This window comes from Elephas maximus, chromosome 7 (assembly GCF_024166365.1).
Source record: "Elephas maximus indicus isolate mEleMax1 chromosome 7, mEleMax1 primary haplotype, whole genome shotgun sequence".
Classification (NCBI taxonomy): Eukaryota; Metazoa; Chordata; class Mammalia; order Proboscidea; family Elephantidae; genus Elephas; species Elephas maximus.
The window spans coordinates 89,902,247-89,917,544 of record NC_064825.1 but is presented as its reverse complement, the minus strand read 5'-3'; the positions used below and the strand labels follow the sequence as shown (position 1 = coordinate 89,917,544).

At 43.7% G+C, this 15,298-nt stretch overlaps 1 protein-coding gene across 4 annotated transcripts in view; it reads right to left on the bottom strand.

The window, feature by feature from the left end:
* The window catches only part of EHF (ETS homologous factor), a 51,061-nt gene extending 38,038 nt beyond the window's left edge, over window positions 1–13,023 (bottom strand). For 2 of the 4 annotated variants that reach the window (XM_049889424.1, XM_049889428.1), the window contains exon 1: window positions 12,858–13,023. The gene's annotated coding sequence lies outside the window, so the exon portion shown is untranslated. The other 2 variants (XM_049889425.1, XM_049889426.1) reach the window with 2 other exon arrangements.
* Window positions 13,024–15,298: the final 2,275 nt, after the last annotated feature.

The window sequence follows — 15,298 nt, the reverse complement described above, 5'->3', positions numbered from 1 at the left end:
AGCCTAGAAAACCTTATAGGACAGTTTGCCTCTGTCGTATGGGGTCGCTGTGAGTCAAAATCAACCAGCATCAACAATAAAGCCCTCTAAAGGCTGTCCATCATCCCCTAGGAGGTTCATGGACAATGAAATAGGTTATCCCTGACCTACATGTCCTTTAAGAAATCTTTCTTGCACTCACAATGGTTTGTAACTTAAAGGCAACTTTGCAGTGAGTCAGGTTTAGGGGATGTAAATTTACTCCAACCAATGGGAGAAGGCCCGAGATACTCCATTCTTGCTCTCTTACCTGGAATGGGTGTCACTTTGTGTCCCCCAGTGAGACCAGGTGGGGCCCCCCTGTCCCTCTCTGTCAGCAGTGAGGTAGGAATCTTAATACATACTGGCAGGGCCATTCAGTAAAGCAACCATTTCCCTGCCATCCCTCAACCTCAGACTCTGTTACCCACACCATGCTCCTTTCCCTATTCTAAAACCACATGATCATAAGGAATCCCAGAGTAAGGAAGGCATAGAAAAAACAGACAGACCTTACTTCTTATGACAACCTTATGTCCTTGTGAAGGCACAGGTATGCTAGAATACCCAGGATTATTCTCAGGCTGCTCATTTTCCCACTTGGCTGAAGAGGCCATACAAGTGTTTCTCAAAGTTTGGTCTATAGACTGACCACCTGTATCGTCATCACCTGAAGAGGGGTTAGACCTGAAGAATCCCAGGGTCCTGTCCCAGATCTCTGAATCAAAATCTGTACATCTAAGAACCTCCCTGATGAATCTTTACACACCCTCACAGTGGAGAATTCCTGGCCTATAGACTCAAGTACTTGCCTTCCCTCAATTTCCCACCACAAGAAGACTAACTCCAAGAGATACCAGCTTTGAAGGAAACAGCCACTAAACCCAAGGAAATCCTTGTGAAGTCCGAGAAAAAACATTCAATCCAGAGAACTCAAGCTCCAACAGTAGAAAATCTATTACCACAGTATTCACCCACGGGACATACAACGGTCCCTAACCCTTGGTGCCACCAAGTTATTAACGTGAACAATGCAAGGCCGCAGAACACAGCATTTGCAGTGGGTCTCTAAGTTGGTCACTTTCATGTAAAGAATTTCGTGGCTGGCCGAGTCACCCTTAGTCTTTCCAAAGATTGCTCACCCATCTGGATTTTAGGCCTCATACACAAGAAAATTGGTCTGTTAGCCTTCAGAGGAGAGAAATTATCTCCCAGAAATGCTATTACAAATATTTATCCACCCCCTTAATTAAGATATATTTATCGAATGTATACTAGACACTGGGTACTAAGCTACGTGCTAGGGACACAATAGTGAGCAAAACACAGACGCTGCCCTGCCCTCATGGACTATTCAGCAAGGACACCACTTCCAAAACAATGGTAGCTGTTTCCAAAGTCATCTGAGCTCATTCTCCACCTCCTGTTGGGAATGGAATGGAGCCAGAGGAGAGAAAGCCGGGAGACCTGCTCTGGCATTTTGAAATAACCAACCTTGAAAAAAAAATTCAACTAGGTTTAAAAGCAGGACTGATCCTCTTCTCCCTGGCAACCCCATGCCCTTGCCTTCACGGAAAAACTCTTACTATGACATCGAGTTGGCAGACAGGATAATGTCCCTGAGTTTCACCAAGCAGCCTCAGCCAAAACCGATCTCCACTCAGGGCAGAATAAAGCAGATGGTTGTCTGGATGGCTGAATGTCTGTCTTTGAGACAATGGCATGTTTATGTGTCAGAGGGTTAGGAGCAGGTTGTTAACATAAAACCCACCGTAAACAGAGCTGTTAATTCAGTTGCTGGCAGGGGCTTCTGTTATCTTCTGAATACCTCCCAGAGGGTATAAGCCCTACCTTTTCATTTGAGTTGGCAGCAGAGTTATTTTTTTGCACCTGTTGCTCTGCTCCGATAACAACGCAGTTAAGCATTGATTTGGTTGGAAAATAAACAGAAAAAAGCAAAGAAAGGCATCTGCCCAAACAGCCTGAGCTGGTTTGACTGAGCATTCATGCCAGTTTGTTTTTCCTATAAAAACTGAAGAAAAACCTGTGCTTTCTGTTTGGATGCGACCCTCCCACTCCTTCAGAATTAAGTGAGGTGTTGAATTAGGTCAATTGGAGCTGGCAGGGCCAAGAAGCCAGAAGACACTGTACTTTTCCATTGGCTGGTTCTGTGAGACCACTGAGGACGGTCCAAGATCTGTAGGGTAACATGGCTGACCTCCAGCCAGACCTAGGTCAGATCATGAATCAGATTAACAAGGGCAGAGGGAGGGCTGCTGGGATACCATCAAACCCCAAACCACACTCTTCCAAACAGTTGACTTCCGAAAGTCAATAGGATTGAGGGAGTAGGTGTGGTCTATGTGTTACCTCTTAAAGTGAAGACTCAGCAAGCCTGAATCTCAGTCTAGCCTCTCCCACTGACTTTCTACCCTCAGCCCTGGCCCAAGGGCATAATTTGAAAACCCCCAGTCCCTGGACTGTACCTTTCCCATCGGGGAAACAAGGCTAGCTGTACCTACCTCACTGACATGCTGCGTAGACTCACTCATGTCTTGCCAAGTGATCTGAGGTCCAGGTCCCAGGTCAAAAAGGGCCTGGTGTGATTTCTCATTAATCCAAGCATCATCATGCTCTCGTTTCTCATTAGTTTGTAAATATCACAGGATGAGCTCAGGCCAAAACGGCCACAAAGAGCTAAACAGATCACTCAAAGGAAGATCATGACAACACTAATTAAATAATGCCATCATCACCCAGCCTTCAACACATACATCAGAGGAAGCCTCTTTACATCTCTCCTTAAGCTTTGGCGAAGAAAGGACTTGGGCGATATGCAATGTTCCCCTAAATAGCCTCCCTCCCTCAGCTTTCTCTTGGTCATGGGGTCTTCATTACCGCAGACGACTGGCCTCACAGGAAAGTCAGGGCAGTGGGGAAAGGCCAAGGACACGTGGCTTCTCCAGGAGCGTTAAGAACAGGGTGTTCCGACAGAGAAGGGATATGGCTGGGTGAGCATTCCCAGGCATTCTTGTCATGAGCAGGGCAGGGAGTGGAGTGCCTCGGAACCAAATCGGGCAGCCAGAAAAATAAAAGATTTAACAACACCCTCAGTTGACTGAAAAATAAATAAGACCAGCTGTGCAGGAATGCGAGAAGGGTGGAGGGAGCTAAGAGGTGGGGACTGGAGCCAGAGAGGGGTTGGGATGGACGAGAACGATGGATTTGACCATTTTGAGAGTCAAAGTTTCCTCCCAGGAAAAGACTAAGATGCTCAAGCCAAAGAAAGATCAACAGCCACCAGTGTGGAATCTCCCAGACCGTATAATTACAAAACAACAACAAAAACTATGACGGTGATGATAAAACCCGAAACCAAACCCGTTGCCGTTGAGTCGATTCCGACTCATAGCAACCCTATAGGACAGGATTGAGCTGCCCCATAGAGTTTCCAAAGAGCACCTGGTGGATGTGAACTGCCAACTTCTGGGTTAGCAGCTGTAGCTCTTAACCACTATACCACCAGGGTTTCCATGACAGCGATGATAGTTAATATTTATTGAGCATTTACAGTGTGCTAGCCATTGAGCTAGGCTTCACATAAATTATCTCATTTAATCCTCACCAGAACTCAAAAAAAAAATATTATCCCCATTTTACAGATTAGGAGGCACAGAGAGGTTAAGCAACTTACCCAAAGACACAGAGCTAGTAAATGAACTGGATAGATTATAGCAAGTGTATTGGGGAGGAGTAGCATAATTTTTTGTAGCTTTGAAAATGGATCCTTGTTTTTCTAAAGAGGAGGAACTGCCCCTTAGGATCTCATATTTTAATTTGAAAATTGGGATCGTTTTAAGTACAGCTCCCGTAGTTTTTCCCCTAAATGAAAACTCAAGTCATAATAAACATCCTGCGCCTTAGTATGAATGTCCCCCTTTAGTGTACATCAGTCCAGATGCTACAGAAATCCCAATTCATGGTCAGGCAAAGCCATCTGTCAGAACTGCAGTCCTGTTCCCTAATGAAAATGTCAAATTGACTCAGAGGTTGGGCTTGGCTGCCTGAAGCCACTTCAGACTTATTAGCTGTGATAAAAGAGCAGTAATAAAAGAAAAAGAAAAAAAAAAAAAAAAAAAGGCTGAAAAATTAAGGGACAATTATGGCTCCTTTGGAGGAGCACCTGATTCTGAGCAGTCACACACCTGTTTGTGTGGCGACTATCACATCGACTAGAAAAATACTATGGGTGTGTCTGTCATTCAGGGGAACTGAATTCCATCATTCAGGCAAATAAATCTAGAAATTTCTCCCCCTTTCCCACCAGCCCCATGCCCACCACCCTGTTTTGTTTTAAACCTTGGAACAGTTCTTAAAAACTTAGCCCTAAAACACATACAGACTCTCATAAGGCTTACTCCATTTGCAGTTTTCTCACAAATTAGAGGACCCCCTCTTTAGATGGAGCAGAGAATTTCTTTGTGTGCTGATAATCATTAAATGACAGTAGGCAAGAAAGCTGAATTTCTTTTTAGCACCTTTCTACAAGAACAAGAGACTCTGACGCACCTGGTCTTATTTTCCTTTCCAAAACAGCCCTTGCTCTGCTTCTTTTGGCTCATACTGGCCTATGTAGCAAACCTTCTGGAAAAGGAAAAATGAAAAACCCCATCAGCAAGGCAAGCAACTCCTCACCAGAAAGGTTTTCCAAAGGGATCGTATCCCCTTCGGTTGATTGCTCTGTCACTCTTCAGGTTACATTGGAGGAAATATTTGGTGCTCAAACAAGATGATAATTATCGCTAACTTGAAAGCTTTGACAGGCCTTAACTTTACACCAGAGCTCGGCTAGATGAGCAAGATAAGAATGAGCAGGAGAGCTCTCCACACTGGCTGCCCAGCTTCCCGGCCTTGGGAGCTGTCACACGTTTGAGCAGTTTCACCACATCCAGAGGCAGGACCAACTACATAATTTGCAGGGCTCGGTGCAAAGGAAAATACAGGGCCTCTTTAAGTGGTGGGCTACTAACCGAAAGGTTGGTGGCTCGAATCCACCCAGAGGTGCCTCAGAAGAAAGGCCTGGCAACCTAATTCTCGAAATGTGATACCCACTGAAAACCCTATGGAAGCATAGATCTACTCTGACACACATGGGGTCCCCAAGAGCAGGAATGGACTCAACGGGAACTGGCTTGGATTTTTTTGGTTTATTCAAAATGTATTAAGAATTTCAAGGCAGCAAAAACAGTACATTAGACCAAGCATGGAGCTTTTCTAAGTGTGGGGCCCTGATCATAAGCCCACCAAGCCGGCCTGGCCAGAGAGTCAGTCCCACCTTTTGCCTTCACCAGCACCCATGCTCTGTCACCATCAGGGAGGGGGTGAGTCTTTCTTGTCTTTGACTGCCCCACTATCTACCTCATGAGGCATTGGGCAGACAAAACAAAATATCACGCGGAAGGCTCTTGTCACAGCGCCTGGCTTACAAAAGGTACTCAGTAAACGTTAGCCAGCATTACCACAGTAGTAATGGTGGTTATAATCATTATGGCTATGCTAAGATCTCTGCACACCTCCAAGGGTACCCGTAGGCAGGGATAGTTGGTAGGAGGAACACATTCCCCTGCTTCGACAAAGCTCATCTATCAGCTGCTGCTGTTCAGAAGTCATTTCACTTGCCCTGTGCAAAAGAGTACTACTGCAAGTCAGGAATTCTTAACCTTTTATTTGTACCATGGACCCCTTTTTCAGTCAGGTAAAGCCTACAGACCCCTTTTCAAAATGTTTTTAAAGGTACAAAGCAAAATATATAAGATTAGAAAGGATATTTATATTGAAATACAATTAGCAAAATACTTCTTTTAAAGTAAATGTATGATACCCTCAATGAGATGGATTGACACAGTGGCTGCAACAATGGGCTCAAACATAGCAATGATTGTGAGGATGGTGGCAGGACTGGGCAGTTTTTTGTTCTGTTGTACATAGGGCTGCTATGAGTCGGAAGTGGCTCGACAGCACCTAACAACATCCTAACAATATATGTGCTTCTTTATGAACACATTAAATAAAAATATCTAAGACAGGCTTAATGACCTCCACGATGTCAAAGTAGTGATGAATGTCAACTATATTTTGAGAAATCTGTAGAGTATAGCGTAATGTGAAAATGTGATTTTTCTTGGTGATAAAGTCATAGTTACAGCTAATACTGTTGTGGTCTTTTGCTTAAATTCATATTGGAAAGAAATACTACATTTTATTTAGAGGTTAGTGAAAGTAAAGATGTAATTTTTTTTACATCCAGCTTCACAGATCCCTGAAGAAACCTTTGAACTCTAGGCTAGGAGTCCTTGTCATTTTATTACCGGCAAGGACACTTGTTCACTGAAATAGCATCTAGAAACCACTTCCATGTGGCCAGAAACCTCTTTTATACAACTTACCAGAAGGCAGACCCCACAGGGTTAGACAAAATAAGTAGGAATTTTTCAAAGCCCCTAATTCTTTTTTTTTTTTTTAGCAAAAAATTGGTGGTTTAAACCCACCCAGAGGCACCTTGGAAGACAGGCCTGGCAATCTGCTTCCAAAAGGTCACAGCCTTGAAAACCCTGTACAGCAGTTCTACTCTATATACCTGGGGTCATCCAGAGTCAGAATAGACTTGATGGCAACTAACAACAACAACAATGGGCGTCCAAGGTAATTCCTTCAGTAGCAGTGGTAAGTAGGCATCTGGAGACACTATAAAGAATTTTGAGTGTCGGAGATAGCATGTGAAGCTGAAGTTAGCTATGTGAACTGCCTAGAAGGGGGTGAATTTCTTCTGGAGGGCCCTACATGCCAGACATCAAGACGCAAGGATAGGAGCATGCTGTACCCACCCCAGGTCTTCCTGGAGACCCCTGTGAATTGTGGTTTGCAACTGTCTCAAGACAGGCTCAGTTTGGGGGTCTCCAGTAACATGGTGGAGCCCTGCTGCTACAGCAGTTAAGAGCTTGACTGCTCACCAAAGTTCAGCAGTTTGAATCCACCAGCCACTCCTTGGAAACCCTATGGGGCAGTTCTACTCTGTCCTATGGGATCACTATGAATTGGAATCAACTCAAAGACAACGGGTTTGGTTTTTGGTATTAACATGATTCATCCCATCTCCCTGATGCCCACCTTCTCCAGAGAAAACTCTGTTACATTTCTTTCTCAAGGTCACAGTACAAAAAAACAGATTAAAAAAAGCCCAGAATTATTCACTTCAATCCAACAAAGACTCACTAAAAACACCCAAGTTGAGGATTCGTCTTCAACTTCTATCCCACAAATTAGTAATTATTCTCTAACTCACAAACATATGTCCGGGTACTTTCATATTCTTTGTCTAATTTAATCCTTACAACAGCCCTATGAAGTGGTTGTTTGTTATTAGCCCTATTTTCCAGATGAGAAAACTTAAGAGTCTAGAGCTTACATAACATACCCAAAGTCACTTGTCAGTAGTCACAATGAAGACAGCCCTCACCTTTCAGACCCCACTCACCTCCTCGACTACAATGTATTATCAGCCCTACTGAGGATTTTAAAAAGGTTCCTAAGAGGGATCCCAGAATAATCTCTACAGGCAGCCATATTCTCCAAATTCCATTGTCTTATATAAAAAGGAGAGGGTTCCAAGAAAGACTCAACTGACTTTTGGAAGATGTTTGCATCAGGCTAAGAAAGGGCTGTCAGGGTGACTAAAATTTCTAGAATTCATAATTGGACCAACGAAGTCATACATAGCCTTTAAGATTGTTTACTTTGTGTCTATGGTATAAAGTGAGGAGGAAATGGCAGAAAACAAAATTTCTTATTTCGGGACAATTACAACAACATCAAAGTAAATGGACATATAGGCAAGGCTATATAAAAGTAAAAATAAGTTGTTATGTCAAAATAGTGGTACTAGGGTGTGGTCTATTAAGCTAATATTCAAAATACTATATTGGGCATTTTGCTTCTTTTTATTTTTCGCTTTCTTCATCAGAAAACGTGTTTTGAATGTACCTATGCTGGCCATATTTTAAATAAATAGACAGGTGCCCTTAATAACAATGAAGATGCTTCTAAGAAAAAGAGGGAGGGAGGATCTGGGCCCTAGGGGTAAGAGCCAGGGTGTGGGGGAAGGTTGGAGGAAGAGAGATAATGTGAATCAAATGAGCAAGAACAAGGGGCCCAGCCCCATAAAACGCACCCAAGAGAGAATGTGGTTAGGTGCTACTGAAATCAGTTTTCAAAGGAGCTATTTTACAGGGTGTCTCTTTTAAAACAAGGCCAATGAAAATCCTAGGAGCCTCTTCAAATGGGCCACCCTGCCTGACCTTGTTGCAGGCTCCAGATGCTCCAGGTACAGAGCTGAGGCTGCCTGGAAATACCTGGATCCAGTTGGGCTACCCATGGTCCCTTTAGGATAGAAGCTTCCGCAAGGAATAGCGAATCCATCATGAGAAATCAGTCACATGAGCTCATCAGCGCCCATCAAAGCGAATAGACTCCGGGTGCCTGAATGTTCACTTTTCAGCGGGCTGCTTTGGTGTTTTGTAGAAGATACCATTAAGGTGTCCACTCATGTACACCAACTGCTTCCTGTGGTGGGGAGGCAGTCTGATTCATCCACTTCTATACTTCCACTAGTTTGGAACCACGAGGTAAATTGATGAAGACAAAATTTGGTCATAGAAATAGATTTCAATGCCCCTAGTAAAGGCCCCCACCTGGCAATCTGCTTCTGAAATGTCACAGCCTTGAAAACCCTATGGAGCAGTTCTACTCTGCACGCACAGGGTTGCCAAGAGTCAGAATCAGCTCACAACTAAACAACAATAAAGGCTCCAGTTGCTGGGTCTTAGTACCTCATGTGAAACTGTTCACTACAGATTAGTAAGTAAGCACAAATAAGCCCGTGCTTACCTTGCTCACTGGGCAATCTACCCCTTGCTTACTGGGCAATCTACCCCTTGCTTACTGGGCAATCTACCCCTGGCGAGGTAGCCAAAACTCTAAAGACCTCAAGGAAAGCCATTTAAAGTGGCCCATGGGAATCTTCTTTCTTCTCTAATCCTTAGGAGGGCATCACCCACCTCAATCTCAGCTTCCATGGATTCAGGCTAAACCTGCTGACCTCTACATATAGCTGCTTCACTCAGGTCATCAGAGTCACAGAATATGAGGGCTGAAATGGACCTTCCAGATTATCAGAGTTCAAACCCTTTTTGGCACAGATGAGGAAGCTAAAGCCCAGAGAGGTAGAACATGTTGCTCTAGACCACACAGCTTTGCCAGGCTAGAAAACCGGGTCCCCTGACTTCTAGCCTCAGGCCCTGCACATTACCACACACAATGTTCCCAACACAGTGCTCAGGTCACTCAAAAGCTTGTGTCTGAAATTCCCCAGGGAAGACTCTGAAATATCTTTTGTTTCCCCCCCTCTGAAGTGCAACTGAGTGTTTATCAAATCCCTCTGAGGGGATCCACGGAAAGTTCTACTCTAGTGTACCTTACATTAACACCACTTCACTTGAAAACATGTCTCATTCTAGTATTCACTGTTACGGGAGCCATTCTCAGTGTGCTTTTCGTTTCCTGCACAGCTTTATAGTCTAGCCCTTTAAAACCTGTCCAATTTAAATACACTTAACAGTAGTCACAAATATTTAATAAGAAAAGTAAAATTGCCTGTCCCTTAGAATATAGCATGTTAAATAATTGTATTATTAAATCATATATTTTAATAAATTGTATTATTAAAAAATAGACAAGAAAAGTTTAGTTAATTACCTATCCTCTCCTCCTTAGTTATGCAGCGACAGATATGAGAGAACTTGGGTAAGATGTGGCTACCTTCCTGCTTCTGCCTTTAGATTATGGTTCCAACTGAGTTTCAGCTTGCCTAAGCTGCAAGTCACTGCGTTTCACTCGGTTACCGGGTAACAAAGGCAGGGTTCGAATGTGGGTCTCCAAACACCAAGCCTGTCTGCAGTGTAGTCAATGACTCCTGACCAGAGCCCCACCCACAACAGAAATGATTGTCACTTCAAGACTATCAGGGAGCAATCTTAACAAGACAACTGAGCTGAAACGGCAGCAAAAGGATGTTACCGAAAATCAGGTTCGGTCTTTACGTTTGGTTCCATAGAACCATGGCATTGCTTCTCCAGCGTGTGAGCAGGTTCTACCACGGCATTCTTGGTATCCACCCCACCCCATCTCCCAGAGCTCTTTGAAAATCACATTTATTTAGAAGGACTTAGGAATGACTCTGTCTGGAGGAAGAAGAAAAGAGACTAACTTTTCAATGATTTGTATAAGGCTCTATGTCTGTGCTTGATGCTGTAACATTAAACAGGGTTCTTACAACTGGGCCTTAAGAAAAACAAGATTGTCTGATGAACACAACTCACAGTGCTAAAATTCCCTACTTTGGGGACTGGGTAATGAGGAGAGAATAAAACATTGCAAGACTCCAGAAAGTGAAATTTGACTTCCTAGAAGTGAACTTTGGCCAAAAGCACCCACATTCTGACCTGAGATCTGATAATAAGCTCCTTCCAGTTTCCAATTAGCTAATTGACTGCAGTTGAATAAGTATTTTAACCTCCAAGTTTCCATTTTATCTCAGCCCCTTGAGGAATCATAAAAGATATTGCAGAGGGAATATGGGTAAAGTTGGCAAGCTAAAGGGGGCACTTTAGGATCCTTATAAACATGGACTCATGAATGCAAACGTAGGGTTTCTCAGAGGTCCAGAAAGACTTTGGCATTTCCATTTCTGGAAGCTCAGAATATATTTTAAAAATGAAAAATATCAAAAGAGGGTTTTTTTAAAATTGAACAAATAGATACTTTTAACACAAAATAACAAATACAATTGAATTTGAGAACTTTTGTAAATATGTGGCCTCGACCAAATGCATTACCCTACCCACAACTACCCCTAAGAGGTCCTGAGTAATGCCGCCATTTTGAACAGTCACACGAGAGGATTTACAGCCGAGCTTCTCCCTTGAGATTACTTTTTTAAAAAATGCCTCCATAAAATATTTTGGAAACATGAAGGATCTTCTCCATTATATTTATTATTTTTCAAATGTGATTATGGACTTCCAAATGACCCTCAAGTCATTGTTTTAAAAATCTGTCCTCATGAGCCATTAGTGATTGTGGTGTGGAAATGACATGGTCCTACATGATCCCAGGTTATAAGAAGATGGAATTGATGAGCTCTCTCATAGTGCCAGAATTCTAGGTCTCAAAAAGAGGACAAGTAGGCAGCTCCTGTCTGGAGTGGAGATGAGAAAGCAGGAGGGGTCAGAAGCTGGCTGAATGGACATGGAAATACAGGGTGGAGAGAAGGAGCGTGCTGCCTCATTAGGAGGAGAGCAACTAGGAGTATATAAAGCAAGGTGTATATAAATTTTTGTATGAGAGACTGACTTGATTTGTAAACTTTCACTTAAAGTGCAATAAAAATTAAAAAAAAAAAAGAAGAAAAGTTGCACCTTCTACAAACTCACACTGCAGCTATTAAAGCCAGTCTTAAAAATCTCCGAAGAGCCTTCTCTAATAGCATCTCTTACCCATGAAGTTCTTTCTAATAACATGCCTTCAACTCTCCTGTTGGAAATTAACTCTTTCCATGGCCTCAGTGGAATTAGCACACAGCCACTCATGACCCCCAACTTGCCCCTACACGTGTTGAAAGGCTCTGTCTGAACACTCATCCTCACAATCATGCCTACAGATCCAATTCCTGAATTAAACCTTCCATCTCAAAACTATAAGAATCCAAACACTCACTCTCTCCCTGTTACTGAAGTCAGTGCAGATAACCAGCAAAGACACCTATGGACTTGAACTCACAGAATCTTCCACTTCATCTTAAAAAGACACATGGTCCCACAGTCCTGGATGTATGCTAAGTCTTAGCTAAGAATGACGGTGTTTTCCACCATGGCGTTGCTATTTACCGACAAGAAGATTCTTTCCCTACCATTCCCAGTGTTATCCACACTGGGGACAGCACTTCTCCATGGTGTCCAAACCAAATCAAAAGAGTCCCTGTCTTAGAAGGCATTTGTTGCTGCTAAGTCACATCTGCTTGTCTGGTCATAGTATTCCACCATGGGACAAACAAAGGGTTAGTTTGTCCTCCTGGGATATGGTGAAGCCCTTTGACAAAACTGATTTCTTTTCTAGACAGTCTTTTAGGTGTGCAGCTCTCCCCAATCCACCTGCCTACCTTGGCTGCCTGGTCACTTTTTCCAATGTGGGTAAGTACGCCCCTGCCCGTTTCCAGCCATTTACCAAAGCCAAATCATACTGAAGATGAATTTGCCATTCCCTCCAACTCATGAGTCAGGAAAATTACCAACAGAAGACATCGCTAGAAAGCATGACCATGTGCTCTGATCCCAACAGTTATTTAGCCAACCAGCTCCTCACTGAACTGTATCAGAATCACCTTTCCCTACCTGCCTGTTTCAGAAGAATTCAAGCTGAGAAAATGGCTGTGCCACACAGCTAGAGCGAAAGCAGGTGGCTTTTAAATTCAGTGATTGGGAGTTCCAGACTTGATGCAAGAGATTCACATATAACCTGAAAAATAGCCCAGGTGCCTTGCAAGATAAAACTCTAGTAAGAACCCCTGAGGTAACCACAGGTAAGGCAAGCTTCACTTCCTGCCATAGCAGACTCCAGCTGCCACGGGGAGTGTTTTATTTTCATCTGTCTGATTCAAGGCAGGCTTCTTTTTCCATTCAGGTGTCTTAATCCAAGACCCAAAAGAAGGTTTAAAAATAAGGACTTACCTCATTTACCTAAAGATTCTGGGTGGGAAATCCAGTAGCTGAGGCTAATGGAAGGGAGACAGCAAGCAGCAAACACGCCAGCTCCTACGGATATGGGGAACCACGGGAGTTATCACGTCTGAACCCTCACCAGAGTGAAGATAAATGCATATGACAATAATTTTAAATCAGTTTGTAGGATGTTAAGCAATAAGCCACCAACCGGGAATTCCCTAAGTTACTTCCCCCTTCTCTGATTGGTTGCTGGGCCCTTTAAAAAAATAAAATAAAGGATTGCAAGCATTGGCTCATTTGCATTTGGCCAACTCACACGTTAGTGTTCAAACAAAACAGGTCTAACCAGGTTATGCCTGTGTCTCAAGAACAGAAAGACAACCTGTTAATGGATGAGGAATTGATTTAGTGGTGACTGTTCTTTTCAGCAAGGAGCCCTGGTGTGCAATGGTTAAGCACTCATTTGCTAAGCCAAAGGTCGGTGGTTTGAACCCACCAGCCAAAAGTTGTGACAGTCTGCTTCCATAAAGATTTACAGCCTTGGAAACCCTATGGGGCAGTTGTACTCTGTCCTATAGGGTTGCTGTGAGTCAGAATCGACTCATAGCAGTGAGTATAGGTTCTTTTCAGCTTACGGGCTATTTCAGGTGAAAAGCACTGAGCTCCCCAAAGACACCAGCAGGAATGGAGAGTGTAGAAGCAAAGTGAACAGAGTTCAAACTGGGAGAAGATGACGGTATAGAGGAAAGGGTACTCTCTAGAACGGCAGCATCATTTACTAATCTGTCTTTAGTCCCCTCTGCTTTGGCATCAAGAGCTTTGTCTGCCAGAGAGCAGCCTGGCTGTGCGGGTACCAGGTCCTGAAGGGGCTCCCGGCAAGGTAGACTGGTCACGGGTTTTGTCTCCAGGCACCAGGACTGCCTCTTTGACATTGACTCTTGGCAATTTGAATGGACTTTGAAAAGTCAATCTCCCCCTGCCACAGGTGAGAGCCTTGGGAGGGCATTTGAAGGAGGGTCTTGAGAGGGAGGATCCACTATGAGTTGTTCAGGTCTAATAGTCAACTCTCAACAATGCAAGGGCTGATTATCCGGTTGTCGGATTACCCAGGATCTTCACTTCCTCTTGACACGTACATGATATCATTTACTGTTTATTGACTTTGCCTGTAGGAGCTAAAGACGGAAAGATCAATACTCTGACACTGGAAATAAAACACAGTTGGGCCAAGAAGGAGGTGGAAGCCTAGGTAAGATCTACAGATTTTCAGTATCTGTGCCATCCCCATCCCCCTAGGCCAAAGGCATATCGGGAGTTACCTACACCTGCTTCACTGGGTCACAAATGCACCTCCACTCATGCAGGTGAGTGACTGCCCCTGGCAAGGAAAAATACAATCCCCTAACCATTAACTTTCTCTCTCAGGTCTTCCTGGACGCTAGTCTGGCATGAACTAAGTGTCCAAGCAGATTTCTTTAATGTACAGGCCTCCCCTCTAGGGAGAAGGAAAAGAAATGGGGTTTTGGCAAACAGACAAAGTTTTTGTGATCAAAACCAAGGAGTTCCCAGTGTAAAAAAGTCTGTATATGGGCAAAAGCTGACTGTGGATAGAACAAAAAGTCAGCAACTGCTGTATGAAGGTGGAATGGTGAGTGGGCAGTATTTATCCTTTCTGGAGTTTTTGTTTGTTTTGTTTTGTTTTCTTAGTTTATGCAACATAAATCCAGAGGAGAAACAGCAAAGGTTTTTGAGTGTATAGAAGGCTTGGTGGGAGGACAGGAGTGCATCTGGGAGAGTCTTGGATCTCAGGTAGGGCACTTCTTGAAGGTTTGAGGCGTGCAGTGTAGGGAGACTAAAAAGCCCTTCAGTATCCCTTGTTGTCAGGTGCTGCTGAGTCTTTCTGACTTATAGCGACCCCGTGTGATAGAGTAGAAGTCCCCCACAGGATTTTCTCAGCTGAAATCTTTACAGAAACAGATTGCCAGGTCTTTCTCCCTCAGAGCCACTTGTGTTCGAACCACCAACCTTTCGATTAGCAGCTGAGCGTTTAACTGTTACTCCACCAGGGCTCTACCTCTCTAGCCTTCCTCAAACATTTCTACCATTCCCTAATATTCAACCTTGGGTATTTCCTCAGGGCCCTGTTAAAAGGCAAATGTCTCCCTTGGGACTGATAAAAACAGTAAATATCATTATTGCCCATCATTACATTAACCCCAATTAGTTTATCAGCTCCAGATCTGAGAGCAGGGCCCTAAGGGAACGGCCTGGCAAAGTTTTGCTTGGGAGATGAATCAGAAGAAGTCTTAGGTAGGACTCCTTTTACAACAGGGTGTGTGTGGGGGTGGGGCAGGGTGCTAGCAGTGCCAGTGAGACTCCAGGAAAGCAAACTTGGCCTTCTCTACAACTTTGCCTGAGATTAACCTGCAACAACAGGGTTAGGGCAG